Here is a 16,769-nt window from a genome sequence, read left to right on the forward strand (position 1 = left end):
TTAGCATATCTGTCAAAAATTCCCCAGTGAGAGGCTCGAGTGAGACCCCTTCCCCAAGGAGCCTTCCCCTGGATGGTTTTATCTTAGTTTACAGGATGTGTTCTGGAGACCACCTTGGGGTCTGGGGCACACTGATCCCTAACTACAAAACTTCTAAAATGTTTAGTCTCTTAGCTTGACAAACAAGTCCAAGAATGTAGGCAAAAAGCACTAAGAATACAGAAGTTGTAAAAAATGTATAACAGGTATAAAAGAAAAGGCAAAAAATCTTCACGACATCAAGAGTATGTAAGATAGGTGAATGATTCACACAATATTGTTCACCACATGGAACCCAGCACCACCTGACCTCACAAACTGCACACCCCAGCCAAACTGGAAAGGGATCCAGCCCCCTCCTTACACTTTGCACGTGGTAGGAGGTAGTATTGAAGAACAGGAGTGCTTTCCAGAGGTTAAACTTGCCCCAGGACACTTGCCACTTTCTTGCTTTAACATCACCACCTCTTACTCATGATTCAGGTTGCACAAAAATACCTTGTTTCTTCAGTGTGTTTAAAATGTGTTTAAATTGGAAGGTGTTCAGTCCTTCTTGAAAATTCTTGCCCTCCAGAAAGTGAAAATACATCTAGAAGATATCTTTGGAGGAGAAAAAAACTTGTAATTCTGTTATGCAGAACAGATAATTTTGTGTAAACTTACCTGCATGCCTCACTTTAGAGTATGTCAGGAATGTACCTTTCAGAATTATTTTGAAAATTGTAGCTTGCTTTGATTCCCATTAAGTATAAGAAGATTTTTGGTTCGTTGGTTATTTGGTTATTTGGTTGGTTTGTTTGTTAGTTGGCTACTTGCTGTTTTTTTATCCATGAGGAGGATTAGATACTGATGCAGATTTCTTAAAGCAATTATGAGATATCCATCCTCGGAGGTGTACAAGTATAAACTGGGCATGATCCTGAGCATCATGATCTAAGTAGTCCTGTTTTAAGAACTGGGTGGGACTAGATGACCTCCAAAGTGTGCTTCCTTTCAAAATCATTCTGTAGAGTTGTAGATTTGTGATTCTGTGGTTAATGTTATTCCCAAGAAGAAGGGGGAAAGTCTTATCAGCATCTTTTTTCTTAAGTTCACTAACCACTTCAAGGAATTAGTTATGAAATTTAACTGGCATGAAATGTCAGCATGTTCAGCTTGGGGAAATTATCAAGGGACTTAAACTGTGAGGAAAAGTAGTTCAGCTTTGAGAAAACCACATGCTCTTAGGTACAAAGATTTTGCACACTCTTGCTGTTAAAATGGGAGCAATTGGTCAGCTACTGGAAACTGTAACCAAATTTTCTATATAGACATTGAAAACATGTTAATGCACTTTCCTTTAGGAAATATGAAGTTGATATAAAAACTTGGCTACAAACTTCTGAGATTCCCCCTTATTTTTGTTGTAGTCTAGTTCTTGCTGTCATCTTTTCCAAAATCAGCTTATAGTAACAGATGCATAACTTTAAAAGTTACTAGTGTGGTTGTTTTAGTTTACAGCTGTACTTGTTTGTCATTTTACCTAAAGAAAACCAAGAAAGGCTTTATGGATGTAATTTCTTCATTTTTTAAGAGCAGAATAGTAGAGTGCTGTCTTAATTTCATAGGTACAATGATCAAGGCAACAATTCATCCCTGTCACAGTTTGCTAGAAGTCAAAGGAATTGCATCAGAGATAAATCTGGACAATTAATGTTTAAAGGAAACAGAGACTAATTTGACTAAAAAGTTATGTCACACCCCAAAAGTGATTCATTACTGAAAAAGTACTCATCTTAAAAGCAGTGCTGCCAATAAGTCATGGGACAGGTAAAAAGTATTACTGTTGACTCTTTAAGCCCTTATTTTTAGCTACTTCAGAATGCCATCTAATTCCTGTCACTCTTCAGTTCCTGACTATATTAATAAGCCTTTTCTTTAGCCTTTTCCCTACCTTGATCTTCTTCTGGCATTTCTAAAACACCTTCATTTAATAAGGAATTCATTTGCAGCTTTAACAATGATTTATAGTCCTAAGCTTTTTTGCTGTCCATGTAATTTTTAGCATATTAACATGAATGAGAAAGAAAAGATGATTTGGGGAACTGCATCAGTAAACACTATAATTAAGTATAACATACTTTTTTCTTTTTTTGTTTTTTTCTCTTTTTTTGGTGTAAAAAAATTACTATCACTTTTGTGAGCAATATTTTAAACATACTGTAATATTGAACACTCCTAAGAGAAAGTAGAAGATTTCATCTTAATATAACTATGGTCTTTGACATATAAAAAAAGTCATATGTCATTACTGTAGCAAGCAGTGTCATCAAGATGAAGTCTTGTCTGTTAATTCCACACTCCTAATGTGAGAAAATAGAAGTAGTGAAGTTAGATGTCTTTCCACAGGTATGGGAACAGTTTCATAAATAGATTTTATACAGGAAAGGAGCCTAAGTGCTGTCCTGAGACAATTTGTAATTTATACCTTGGCTCCCTTGTGTTGTTCTGGCTGGGAAAAGATTCCATTTAGCACAGAGAATTTTCCCAGGACCAAATGCTACTGTGATTCTATTGAGAAATCCAGAATTGTACCCTGCCATCAGTTGAGACGAAGTATAAATAAGCCTCAAGAAGAGTAAATGTTATAAGACCTATTGTGTCTGCTTCCCTTAGCTGAGAACAGTGGGTGAGTCTACTTGACTATAACTGTACTAACTATATAAATGTATTTCTTCAAGATCAGTTTCGCAGGGTTAAAATCAAACACCTACCTTCATTTTCAAGATCTTCTTTCATTCTCGTATTGGTAAACTGAGTGGTGTTTGATCTAACTCTGGAATAAAGATGCCTGTCATGTTCACGTCACCATGTCATTTCAATATAGCAGCTACAAGATTCTTCTGTTAGGCTATTATGCTTCTTCATATTAACTTCCACAAGGTACTTCTGGGCATGTCCAGTTCCTCAGTTAGTGTAGGTTATCAGAATCAATTTGATCAAATAAGCTAAGCCACTTTAAGTTAGCAGTTCTCTGTTCTTCTTTTAAATGAAAATTTCTAGGGCATTTCTTGTGTTTTCAGTTGCATTAAGAATAGAGCTGAGGAATCCCTGAATTTCTCATCTTTATTATTTCGGGTTTGTTTCTTCATATTGGTTTTCTCTTGCTGTCTGTGAGACATCTGTGGCAGTGAAAGTGTTATAAAATCATTGGGGAAAGGCTGCTCTTTGATCTGCTAATTTAGTAGAGGTATGAAAAGATGTTTTTTACATGCTTTGCAAACAGTAGGTGTGGGTGGGTGGAAGGGTCATAAATGACACGGAGAGAAGAGCATCCCAGAAAGTAGGGCAGAAGCTGTAGCAAGAGGAAATAAAACAATACAGCTGGAAAGAGAATGAAGACTAGACTGATCAAAATATTACAAAGATGAAAAGGAGAGAGATGAGAAAGGGAGAGAGAAAACTGAAGTTAAACACCGTGTAGTGTATTTTCAGTATGTGGTTACGTCTGCAAAGTCACAGACATTTTTCTGTGTTTTATGTCTTATCATAAACATTATAAATTGGAACATCTTGGAAGCAAGCACATGAAAATTTATGCTTATTTAACAACATTTTTCCATTCCTCTCTCCTTAAAAATACATCCAGAACCATGACCACTGTCCAATTTGTGCTGAAGCTGTAACTTATCAAAACAAGGAATGTCAGCAGTCCCTTCCCTGATGTCATAACAAATGTATGATTCTCTTACCTTCATAACATTTTCTTTTGTTTTGGGATATCATGCAGCTACTTTATTAGTAAATATTACCCAAGTTACTTCTTGACCTCTTTGTTCAGCTGATGCCCCTTTTTTGAGTTGGATTTGATGATCCTTCTGGGTCCCTTCCAACTCAGAATATTCTGTGATTTCTGGAGGGAGACTTTGTAGTTTTCAAGAGACAGGACAATAAACTAGTTCTGCTGGACTTTCATCAGACCACAGAACAGTGGAGGAGGTAATCTCAAGCACTAACAGCTCAGAAATAGAGAGGTCATGATATTTATTTTAAAACCTCCCTTACCTTATTTCAGACATTCTTACACAATTTCACCATTCATTTCAGTTCCATCTGTAAGCACAAGAGGTTAGTAAATTCTCTGAACCCTTCTTGTTGACCTCTCTCCCCTAATAAAGCCCTAATTAAAGCTCTGTGAAATCAGGTAGGATTCAAGGAAACTCTTGTTTTACTTTTAAGAATTTTTATGTATTTTTCAGGGTTGGTTTTAAACCTTAGATCATCCATTTGTTTCATCTTGAACTACATCCAGTCTTCAGCTGCTTTGGAGAAGAATTTATAACCCTTTAATTAAGTTCTGATGAGCATTTTCCTGTGATGAAAGAAGAAAAGAAAGGCTCATTAAGGGAACATAGTATCCCATTTTTAAAAGTGCTCTTTACTTTTAAAAAAAGCAGAAAACATTCTAGTATGTGAAACTGCAAAACATTTTTGCTATCTTTTCTGATATTTATATTACAAAGTGGACTTTAAAGTAATATAAAAATGGAATGGTATAAGAATCACTTTGAAAGCTAACTATCCAATACTGGTAAAGAAAGCATGTCCTGACCTATGCAGCAGTTAGTTAGGGTCCACAATCTTGTATTTGGACTTTACACATGCATAAGTGTAATTCTTCTGTGAGTCCTGGCTTATAATTGTTTAATTTTTTCTTTACAATTACTGGTACTGGAAACACACCTCCATAATTTCCTTATGCTTTAATGACTTTCAAAGAGTAATAGCAAATAAAAATTTAAAAATATGCCAGCCCTTATAGATTTTATTTAATTGTGGGACAGTGCCTCACTCACGCTAAAAGAAATCATTTGTCAGAAAAAAGTCCTGAGAGACCTTTATAATGCAAAGCATTTTTACATTTGAGACCTCAGATATTTGCCACATGGTCAATGAACTGAGTTTTAAGATGACTTAATGTTCTTCTAGAGACCAGGCTTATCAGTTCATAAATACATGCTACAACAATTTTCCCAACAAACTTCTCCCTATCTAGAAGAAATCCTGAAAGACTCTGCACAAAACTGGTAATTATGGTCCTCCTTGTAATTTTCCTTATAAAATATTCTTGTTGAAATTTGCTTTGTTGTACCTTACTAGATAGTTAATTCTTTTTAAAGAAAATGCTTAGCTGTGTTACATTATTGATCAAAATTTATGCCTCTAGCAACCAATCCTACAGCAAAATAAAACATAATGTAGAAAGGGTAAAAAGAAAATGAATCTATAATATCAAAACTGTACACAATGTTGAACATTTTTTTTGTAACTGTCAGAAAAGGTTTTATTTTCAGCACTGATGAATAAATTAGCTCTTGAGATGGCAAGATGGTGATATTGAAGGCAGTTGGTGACAAAAGTGAATTTTCACTTCATAATTAATTGTGCTTAATTTATCAGTAAGTTAAGCTTATTCAGTATTCCTACACATTAAAACGTTTTAATTAAAGTAACTTTTTAATTTGCTTCTTTATGACTCTGTGCTAGAGCTGATTTATTCTTTGTGGAGTAGACATGAGCACTTCTCACCTTATAATATATTTGTAGAGAGAAAAAGAATATTTTACAATCTTTATGATAAACTAATCTCACTATTAATGGCCAAAATTACTTCACAAACCAATGTCTTCCAATGATATTGCATGAAAAAAAGCAGGTAAGATGTGTTTTGCCCAAGCTAAATGTAATCAAAGAAGAAAATGGAAAAAAATGGCAAGGCATGAAGACAGACAGAGAAGAGAGGTGCCTTGGATGAAGCACTCTTAAATGCTAAATTCAGTATTGGCTTAATGAAGAATTTCTGTGAGCTTCTTTTAATTTATTTGTTTTATAAGCTGCAAGAAGTACCAGGTAGCTTTTCTGTTATGATAAAAAAATCTTCTAACATTTCTGGAAATCAGTGCTTTCACTAGCACTAATATTTTTCTCCTGACCCTTGTCCACTCTTCTGAAAAAGATCTAGAGTGCTTTGTTTATATTGAATTGGCCCCATGGCATTTTACTGCAAAGGTTAAGGAAAAAATAACCTCAAAGGAAGTGCAAGAGACATGTTGGCAATCCATATGAAATAGCCATGAAAATCTTTGAAGTTAGAGACCTGCTGCATAAATGGAAACAAGAGTGAACAATGAGGAGAGAGAATTCGTGAAGCTGCGGAGACTTTATATCTGTGTGCCCAGAACAGTCCTGCAGAAAGGAAAGGGGAATACACACTCAGGTATCTCCTCACCTGTTAGGCCAAAGGACTTAGATGACAGGACACTTCAGCTTTGTTAAACAAACCCTGTCCTCTACAAGGGCAATCTGAGAAGATGCAGGTACATGTGAGAACTGTTTTCAGCCAATTTCAGCTTTCTGGTGTCTCTTAAAGAATCATACAATAATTCATTTAGAACCATTACCCTTTATCCTGTCACAAGAGGTCATGCTAAAAGGTATGTTCCATCTTTCTTACAAGTACTGAAAGGCCATAGCTAAATCTTCATGGAGTCTTCTCCTGTCTAAACAAGTTCAACTCTCTCAGCCTTTCTTTACAGGAGAGGTGTTCCATCTCTCTGCCATTTTTAAACATTCCCAATTAACTGTATTCAGGCTTCAGATTGTTAGTTCTTCTTTTTCATCTTGTTTCACTTTTTCTTATCCCCTAATCTTCCCTCTCTACCTCTGTGGGTCTGTATTGAAAAAAGTGAGCGTTATTCCTGCTGCTTCTTTTCATGCTTAAGGGACATCCCAGAACACTCCAAGTTGCATTTTTGTATTCACTTTTTTTTTTTCCTTTTTAATGAATCTAGTGTACTGTCTTGCCAGAAGCTCTTTCCTTTCTAATGGAGCATATCATAATCAAAATTACAAATCTGCCTTACCTAAAAGTAAAAGAATAAATTTGATTAATACAGGACTGGGCTGGTAATGTGTAATAATTATGGCTAATGTGTCACAAGAGGCAATAAATATGGATATGAAGATGTACAACAGCCATTATCAGCAATGTGAAAGCCACAGAATATGTTCCTTCTATCTCTTCTAGTTTGTTTCAGTATGTAAATTTATCCTTTTAAGACTATGCAGCTGTTGTCAAATTAAAAATTTATCTGCAGCCTAACAAGATACAGCAGAATTTTCCAGCAGTAAACATTGCAGAGAGGAAACAAATAAAATTAATAAAATCAGAATATTCATTGAAAATAATACATCAATCCTCATGAAAATGCAGATGTCTAAAGGATATGCAAGCATACCTACATTCATGGATGCATGCACTTCTGCTTTTGTAAAGGACCAGCTGCTCTCTAGGGTGGTGATGTGTCTTTAGGAAGCTGATCAGAGTCCATTTCTTCTCTCCCCATTGATTGTGAGAAAAGTATCAAACAAAACAAGTGGGGTTTCTTCTTGTTATGCATTATTATGAATTTCAAATCCAAAGTTAGAATTGTATCTGAAGTAAATGGGTGAAATCCTTCGAGACTTTTTCACCAGCATGTAATTTCATTAGAATTCATTAAGTCACTGTAGAGAAAAAGAATAGGAAAAAAAAAAGAGCAATCCCAGGGAGGGTTGTTTCTTTCAGCTTTCTTTTTTCTCCTTTGAATTACATGCTAGCAAGATTTTTTGAAGATCTTCTGTGTTGTTTTTGGTTTGCGTTGCCATCTCCGAAGTACTGCCAGTAAAGCAGTATGGTTGGGTCTAAAATTACAATCAATATATTCTCAAGTTCTGAGGAGTATAAGTGTAGCTTTTATCTTATCTACATTCTACTGAATGTATTTTATTTCTGCTAAAAATTATGTATTTATATGTCTGAAAAACACTGAAGGAGTTTCACATACTAAATTTTGCTACAGTATCAAAATTAAATCCTTCTCTAAATTTTGGCATGCTAAAGCATTAACATTTAGCTGCAAGAGTTCAGTAGCTTAACTAGTTCAGAGTTTTTGGGTGGTTTTTTTCTTCTTATTGCACTGCTGTTATGTTCATACAATGCTGAAATTGGAAGAAGCTCTGTGTTATCTCACCATTAATATTTTTTCTGTGTTCTATTTTTCACTTGTGTATTGAATTTTAATTACCCTGGAAGCCTAGACTGCTGACCGAGTCACAATACTAATAGTGATTAACACTCAGACTGTGTGATGTGTAAGTATCTCAAACCTTCTGTAATACTCCATCTTGTAGAAAGAGAAAAGTTTGGAAATAAGTAGACAGTGAGTCTTTTTACAAAGTCCTTTTTGGCTTCCAATTTAAGGGAATTTTTCATGTCCTACTGTACATGAATTTTTTGAATGGTGTCCTAGTTGAAATTCAGGATGCTAAGAGGAAAGAGACTTGATTTCACAAGACTGGCATTGTACTAATCCCTCTGTATTTTTGTTTAACTTCCATAAATTTCTTAAGAAAACATACCAAGTTATCTGACAGATTCAAAAGCGTTACTGAGGAAAAAGAGGGCATTTGATTGTTTGTTTGGTTTAGGAAGATATCTGAGTTTGGCAAATACTTCGCTCAATTCTTGTACACTTCGGCATGCCCCTTCCTTAAGTCAAAGTCAGGCTGTTTTATTGTGGAGTGTAAGACCTCCAGAGAGCGTTGCTTCATTTATGGACTTAAAAAATGAAATTGTGCAAGTTTCTGCAATGGGACATCCAGGGGACAGACATAAATTTTGGTTTATCATTCTGCCAATATTGGGCTATCCATGATCTATATGTTTTTTGGTATAAGCTGTAGAAGATGTAAACTGTCCTATCGTTAATCAGAGCACACCAGGAAAAGGCAAAAAAGGGGAAGAAAACAAAAATCCAAACCACCAGTTTTTGGAACAATGTATCTTTAAGAAACATTTATTTGGAAACTACCTGCTTCTGTTATTTCTTCAGGAAGTATAGAGGTTCTGTTGTGCATCTAGGATGAACCATCATGATGTTTGGCTTAGTCAGTATTCTAGAACTGATTAAAAATTATTAGAGATTGGCAGAAGGTAACAGATTGACACAGGAAAATTTAAGTCAGGTAGAAGACATGACAGCTTTTTTCTTCCTCCTTCCCAAGGAAAAATGGAATATTTTTTACAAAAATATTTTAAAGTATTCTTTTTAATCACAAAGCCATTTCAGGAGTCATTTTCTGATTAGCTGTATTTAGACCTTCTTGTCTTTTATTTTTATATAGGTAATATCCATAAACTATTGAGTCTATGTGTTCTTGTGAAAATGCAGGAAGTATGTTGGCCTTTAACATCCCAAATTACACAAAATCAATAGTGAAGCCCAGGCAGAGTGTCTGCCACATCTGTGGAAATTTATTGCAAAACAGCAAAAATATTTTGACAAAGCTCTTTACTGCCTGTAAGTGCTAATTTCACATTCTCAGTGTGCTTCACAGGATTTTGTCACAGAAATATTTTGTCGTTGCCATGTAAGATTTGAAGTGAGGGACTACAGAGTATGGCATTTGTTATTAATTACAGGTCTAGGTCTCCTTTGGCATTCTCAACAGATTATTTTTCAGACTTTATGGAAGATAGCAATTAACTTTTCAAATAGGGCCACTCATGAGGATCCCAACATCTAAAATTAGACCTCTAAGTTAAAAAATCTTGCCTAAAAACCTGACTTCCCTTTGCTGCTACTAATGTTATTAATAAATCTCAGGGCTTTCAGATCTCTTCTCCTTTACACTTTCTCTTCTCCTCTGTGGATTGTTTGTTCTGGATGAATCCTCTTGTGTTATCACGGCTATATCCACTGCGTTCCTTTATTATAACAGACTGCAGTGGAACTTCAATAATTGTTAGATAGAGCTAGGCAGCTATGCTATGTGTGGAAGCAAAGCCACCTGACAATGTTCTACCTGTCGTCTTGTTACAACTTTATGGCTGCAGTTGTTTTAGAATTAGGGATATATTCATTGGTGAAGTTGCATCTTAACATTTCTTTGGTTTGGGTTGGGTTTTTTTTCTTGTGGTGCTTTTTACCATTTGACTAATACTGTTATCATATGCTGCCTAATTTCTGTAGGAAACATTTCTGTAGGAAATGAGTATTTGAGTTGTGTCAGAAGTAAAAGTCTATTTTCAAGTATTCCTTTGTTTGGTGGTTTGTTTGTTTTCAGATTAGGAGTCTTTTTTGTATGCCTATCTCAATCAGTCCATCAGCTCTTAGTCTGAGATGTCATTTGCCCCTCAGGAACTATTGTTTTAAAGTAAAAATTAAAAAAAAACACCTCTCTTAAATGTGGAGGATTTATAGTTAAACTATGGTCATAAGAATGGCCTTTCTACCCCTGAGCTAATTAGGTTTTCTGTATTTTAAACAGAAGAGAAATTTTAGCTTAGTACTGCAGGTGTTTTTTATCTATGAAAATGTGATTACTCTAAAGGGCATTCATCTTATAAATAGCAGAAATAGTCAAGTTAAAGTTAACTACTTACATCCAGTATTACTGTTCTATACAGTATTCAGTTGGGGAAGTGAAAATAATCTGAAATAAATTGAAACACTGGAATCTCCTTTCCTTAAAAATGCAAACATTATGCTTAAAATGTATCTCATAACAGAATTATTCTATTTTGTGTCTATGATGCATATGACTGTAAATGTAGTGAAAATAGACTCAAGTTCTGCAAGGGCTTGAACTCTTCTTCATTACTTCTAAAACTATAATCCAGTAGTGTATATGAGTTCATTTATTGTGTATGGACTTGAGCAACCATGAAATCAATCACAGATAACCTAAGCTGGAATAGTGTATAGGTGCCGCTCTTGAGCAATGATAGCATAAGATGCAATAGACAGGTTTCTAACTTGACAAGTTCCCTTTTCTAAATACAAGAAAAGCCTTGGATTAAGGTACAATTATGGCATATGACAAGTATGGAATGCCTTGAAAAATGCTGAATTTTTCTAAGAGTAAAAATTTTTTACTTACCTGGGTTTTTTTGTCATAATTAAAAAAGAAAAAAAAATAGAAACTAGCCTAAACATTAGGATTGGCACCAAGTGAATTTGAGTTATTTTTAAGTATATTTTTCTCTTAGTCTTAAGAGAATATTCAGGGACTATGTGTTTTTCACCAAGCAAAGCTCTTTAACTTGGTTCTTCAGTGTTTAGACAACATCATCACTGAGAATGTGGGTGAACAGGCTTTATTTTGAGAAAAATCAGGGGTTTAATTCTGTTAAGGCTTTTTTTAATTGAAAAGCTGCTGAAGTTGGTTTTTAAAGTCTCCTCTCTTTCTTTTTTTTTTTTTTTTTCGAGCTTGAATTAGATATGTTTAGCTGGGTACACTGCAGAGGTAAGGTGGATTGCAAGACACCCCCTCACAGTCTGGTTGCATACTGCCGCACAGCATCTCTTTCGGATGGTTCTGTTTATAGTACCCTGGTAGTTTTCCCTATAGTGAATTTTTCTGCTTCTAAAGTGTCAAAAGTATCTAAAGGAAAAAATAAATCCTTGAAAATTACCTTGATTGGGTTATGTTCTGCTCTTAAGAAAGAAGGGCTTTTACTTGTGCGTCTTTGCCAAAAGTTTGAAATCATTGTTTATTTAGTATTAAATTCTCATAGATATCAAGTACCCTAATCCTGAGGCATTGAAGTCCATTTGCCCAAGTGAACACTGAACTCAGATGGATGGTCTATATATCTGAACCTTAGTATTTTGAAGAACTCCCTGTATTTGTCTCTAGATATGAACACCCTGAGGTATCATTTTTGTCAGTGAACATCTATACGAATTTCAACCCTTCCCATACAGGTAACTTATTACTATTTTATTATATGTACTAATTTTCAAAGACTGCATTAAAACATGTATAGTGGTGAAAATCTCTGTTTTCTTAACAAAAGAGAACATAGTAATTTTGACTGTTATTTAGAATACTACATATGTTAATGTTCTTTCTTACTGAAGAAAATATTACTGCAAAAAATATGGGTTTAAATCTTGGGATGAATTATTTGCCTTTTTTTTTCTTAAATATGAATAAAATTTCCACTTATGATTCATAAAAAAATTTCTTTCATGGACATCTCATAAATTTGAGTTATTTCTAATAGTAACTACATAGCAGCATGTAATTTCTCCATCTCTCTAAGCTGCCATGATATTTGGTATTTTGAAGCAAGCTTTTGTCTGAGCATTGTCATATTTTTGTGTTGGTTCATAAAAATTGAATTTGTGGTTAATATATAGAACTGTTCAGCTGTTTCTGCTACTGCAGCATGCTTGGTGGGCCACAAAAAAGATTTGTAATACAGTATAATTATTTTGGTTTTATAGACAAATATAAATGAATGACATGAAAATCAGGTCATCATCAGATTCTCACAGTCAAAAGAATTTCTGAGATAGTATGTTTCAGGATAACTTCTGCCCTTCTACTCTGTGAAAGCCTAAATAATAAAACATTATTTTCCCTGTGGGGTTTGCATGCTGAGTGGCTAGTACCTTTAAATCTGATGAGCTTTGTTATTGATTTCTTGAGTCTGGGGCCTAAAGATGGTACATGATCTACATGAGTACAGTTTTATGGACAGAAGAAATTCAAGTTTTTCTGAAAAGTGTAAATCCAGCATTTTTCAGATCTAGGCAGTTTTTCTTCTTGAAGGCATAGTGCAAACAGATTAGTTTTCAATTCCAAAGATACATGAACAAAGACTTTCAGTTTACACCATTATTCTATGTCAGTGCCAGGTAACCTTATTCACTGCGTGTAAAAGGATGTGCCTTTATGGAAGCTGTTTTTGTCAAGGTTTGGGCTTGCTGTTGTCGCACGTTTATATTGGACATGGTTGTGGTTTATGAGCAAATATAATAAGTAGATTATTCTGTCGTACTGCTTTTCCTTTCAGCTTTTCTATTTCATGCATAATTTTTTGTACATGGTTCCACTTAATTATTGTTGGAAATGGATGAATGGTCTTAGGAACCATCAAGCAAAACTTTAATTTAATTCAACTGAATTTACCTGTCAGAGATGAAATTTCAAATAACATAGAGAACAAAGAAATGAGACCATGGTAGAAAAAGACACTTGCAAACTAAGCAAAAATTACAAAAATTAATTCTAATTAATTTTGAGGAAAAATAATTGAAGAGATCAGTGTTTTTCTGCCAGCAGATAGCTGGATTTGGATGACATGGTAAGACTGGCAGAGAACTAAGACAGTGAGCAAACACTAATCAAGACGAAGTATCAGCAGAAATGGTAACAAAAAGGACAATGCAAACCCATATTGTTATGAAATGACCAGGTGCTAATTGTCTTTCTGTCACTATTGTGTCTTTTTCACCCTGTCTTCCCTTACTTATTGCTTTCTAACTATTACCAGTCAGTCTGAAAAAGTTATAACTGCTTCTTAAATGGCCACTTCCATTTCTTATCCTTCAAGCAACCCCAAACCTTATTAAGAGTAGTCAGCCAAATTCAGTGCTCAGCCTTGTAAACAATCCAGGGACCAAAGCGGGGTCCATTAGAAGACAGTACAATGATAAGTATGTCCAATCTGGCCACTGGTTTGTGGGAGTCAAGATAAAACATGAAGATGAAGGCAGATTTGTTTTTAACTAATGAGTGCAGGTGTCTGTTTCATTGGACTTAAAGAGGAAGCAGAAGCCAATTGGGAAATGTCACCTATCAATAATTTAAAAATACAGTAACAAAACAGTGATAAGGGCATCACTGCACCAAGGCACAGAGAAAAAGGTCCCAGTGAAATCAGGGTAAATCAGGTGGAATAAAAGAATTGGTCTCACTTTTGTTCTCTTCTTGATGAGACAATGGTAACACTAATTTCTTTTGCTGGTAATTTAAATGATGGACTAATTAAACCTACCTAGTGGGACAATCCATTTCTTTATCTTCTATTATGAAACACAGTGAGACACAGGTGAAGGGGAAGCATCAGGCTTTCTCAGTGTAGTCCTTGAATGGCTATGGGCCATGACTGCAATGTCTTTTTAGAAAAGGCATCTTTAACTGGAAGGGTCCTCTGTTCAGGTGTTTTATTTTCATGTGACCTTGTCACTGAATTCCAATTGTGAAACAAGTTCGTATTCAGTTAATTTATTGATTATACATATATTTTCATATAGAAAGTAATAAACTGGGGTGCCTAGCAACACACATTTTTAGAAGTGTTTAGTAGTGTTCTTCACTGTCATTAGCTGTTTTAATTATATTACATTAACATAGCTTCAAGGAGATAAATGCAAACAGAGTAATATATACCTCTTGAGATTCAAACGTGTGTGTGCACATATTTATTTTCTGCTTGTTGTCTCTTCATATCTTTAGTTTATAATTTAAATTTTGATAGAGAACTCCATAAATAATACAACACATAAGATGCATGGTTTACAAACATATATATATTTATAAAAACATTTCATGTAATCATGTGATATGAAGGGTTATGACAGTCAAATATCTCCCATTCAACATATAAATATTTGAGGATTCCTTATTTGTGTCAGCAAACTACTGACATTGAAACTAGGAAGATGAGTAGTCTCCCTTTAATCACTATTTGTTCCATTCCTTCATGCAGCCTAGGTTTGATTTTTGCACATAACTTACTCTGCATTTCAATCTAATGGAACTGTCTGGCTTTTTTCTTACAGTTATTAGTAGGTGGTTTTGCTTTGTGTGACCTTACATGTGTAGTGAGCAGGACATAGTTGGTTCAATTATCTTTTTTCAATATGCTGCTGTAGTAAAGGTTTTTTGTTAGAGTTAACCAAAACATTCACAGCACTGATGCCTGCACAAGGTCTTCATTTTGGTGATTATTCCTAAGGAACTCAAGACCCAAAGAAAATAAGATTAAAATAAAAAATATTTATACTGTTCCAATTTGTTTTAATTATTTTAAATTGAGTGAAAACCTGTGATAAAAGTGGTTTTTGTCAAGTTTTCTTGAATTCCAGAACACTGAACACTGACTGAGCACAAGTCCTGTGAGGAGTAGCTGAGGGAGCTGGGGTTGTTTAGCCTGAGGAAGAGGAGGTTCAGGGGATACCTCATCACTCTGTAGAATGGCCTGAAAGGGGGTTGTAGCCAGGTGGGGGTTGGTCTCTTCTCCCAAGTAACAAGAGGTAGGACACAAGGCAATGGTTTCAAGTTGCACCAGGGCAGGTTTAGATTAGGAAATATTTCCTCACTAAAGTTGCCCAGCACTGGAAGTTGCCAAGCAGTGACCCAGGAAGTGGCTGAGTCACCATATCTGGACATATTTAAAAGAGTCATACATGTGGCACTTAGAGAGATAGATTAGTAGTGGATTTAGCAACAGTAGTTTAATGGGTGGACTTGATCATCTTTTTCAACCCTAAGGCCTTTTCCAACCTAAATGACACTATGATTCTACGTTTTTCTACATGAAACATTTTATTTTGTTTCACTAAGCTTGGTATTAATCTCTGGCTCTTCTTTCAAATACTATAATATTAGTAGATTTTCAAGAATTACTGTAATCCAGGAATTTGTGGTCCTTCAAAGCAGGCCAGAATTTCAGAGGTAAACTGTATCAGGGTCTTACCAAAGTGAGTAAAATCGATGCTAGAATGTTGCAAGAATTTTAAGGCATTCTTGCTGAAGAAAATACAGTGCAAGTTTTCCTGATTTTCTTCTCTCTAAATCTGTGAATTTCACACTGGTTATATGGCAATTCTATAGGGTCTTGTTTGGATTTGAATATAGTTCTCCTGCATTTCAGAGCTCTCCCACTGTATCAGACAAACAAACGCAAAACTGCCTGTGACATGTTTGACAGCTCTGTTATATTCTTTTCTCCTGAATCATGGAATGACTTAAACAAAAAGAATAGTTGAAAAAAAAGGCATAGTTTTGTTCATGACTTTGCAGTTGTTACATTAAGAAGAAAAGTGCTGTATGTCAACACTGGCAAGTATTTTCAAGTGATGCATACTACCTTATGGAAAGTGTGCATTGTGACAGGTCAGTGTTGTTTTTCATGTCTGTGAAAAATATCAGCTTGCTCACTCTAAAAGTTCAGGGTGGGGTTTTTTTGTTTGGTTGGTTTTCTTTGTTTGTTTGTTTTTTGTTGGTTTGTTGGTTTGGGTTTCTTTGGGGGGTGGGAAGAGAGAAAAAGAGGTTGTGGAAGTTAGACTTCCAAGCTCTGAAAGAAGATTAATTAGACTCCCAAGGTCTTGAGAATAAGTTCATGTAATAATTTTTTCATCATTTATTTACAATGAAGATATATTCTTTTGTCTTTCTGTTATGTCCTTGATTAATGTGTCTTTCCAGGGTATATAATAATATCATATCATATCATATCATATCATATCATATCATATCATATCATATCATATCATATCATATCATATCATATATCATTTAATATAATAATACATAATAACATATAACATAAATAATATAATACATCTACATATATATTATATATATGTAGCATATACATATAATACATATATATGTATATGTAAAGTATATATGTTTTTATATATGATTTTATTTATACATAGATAAATAGATAGATAGATAGATAGATAGATAGATAGATAGATACATTGTGTGTGAATTACCTATATTCCATGGCACTTTAACACTACATCAGTAACCCAGCTAACCACAGGTATTGAGTGACAACAGCTTTCAAGCGTTACAGACAGATCACAATTACAAAGAGAGACAAACTTTTAGATTCCACGGTA

General features: G+C 34.7%; 1 protein-coding gene across 6 annotated transcripts in view; it reads left to right on the plus strand.

Moving 5' to 3' along the window:
- Nucleotides 1-16,769, plus strand: part of LINGO2 (leucine rich repeat and Ig domain containing 2) — a 512,261-nt gene that overhangs the window by 270,987 nt on the left and 224,505 nt on the right. The window contains exon 1 of one of the 6 annotated variants that reach the window (XM_069001994.1): nucleotides 11,787-11,828. The exons of the other annotated variants lie outside the window; for them this stretch is intronic. The gene's annotated coding sequence lies outside the window, so the exon portion shown is untranslated. Of the gene's footprint in view, nucleotides 1-11,786; nucleotides 11,829-16,769 lie in introns of those variants that run through there. 6 annotated transcript variants of the gene reach the window in all.

The sequence above is a fragment of the Aphelocoma coerulescens genome (genome assembly GCF_041296385.1).
Source record: "Aphelocoma coerulescens isolate FSJ_1873_10779 chromosome Z unlocalized genomic scaffold, UR_Acoe_1.0 ChrZ, whole genome shotgun sequence".
NCBI lineage: Eukaryota > Metazoa > Chordata > Aves > Passeriformes > Corvidae > Aphelocoma > Aphelocoma coerulescens.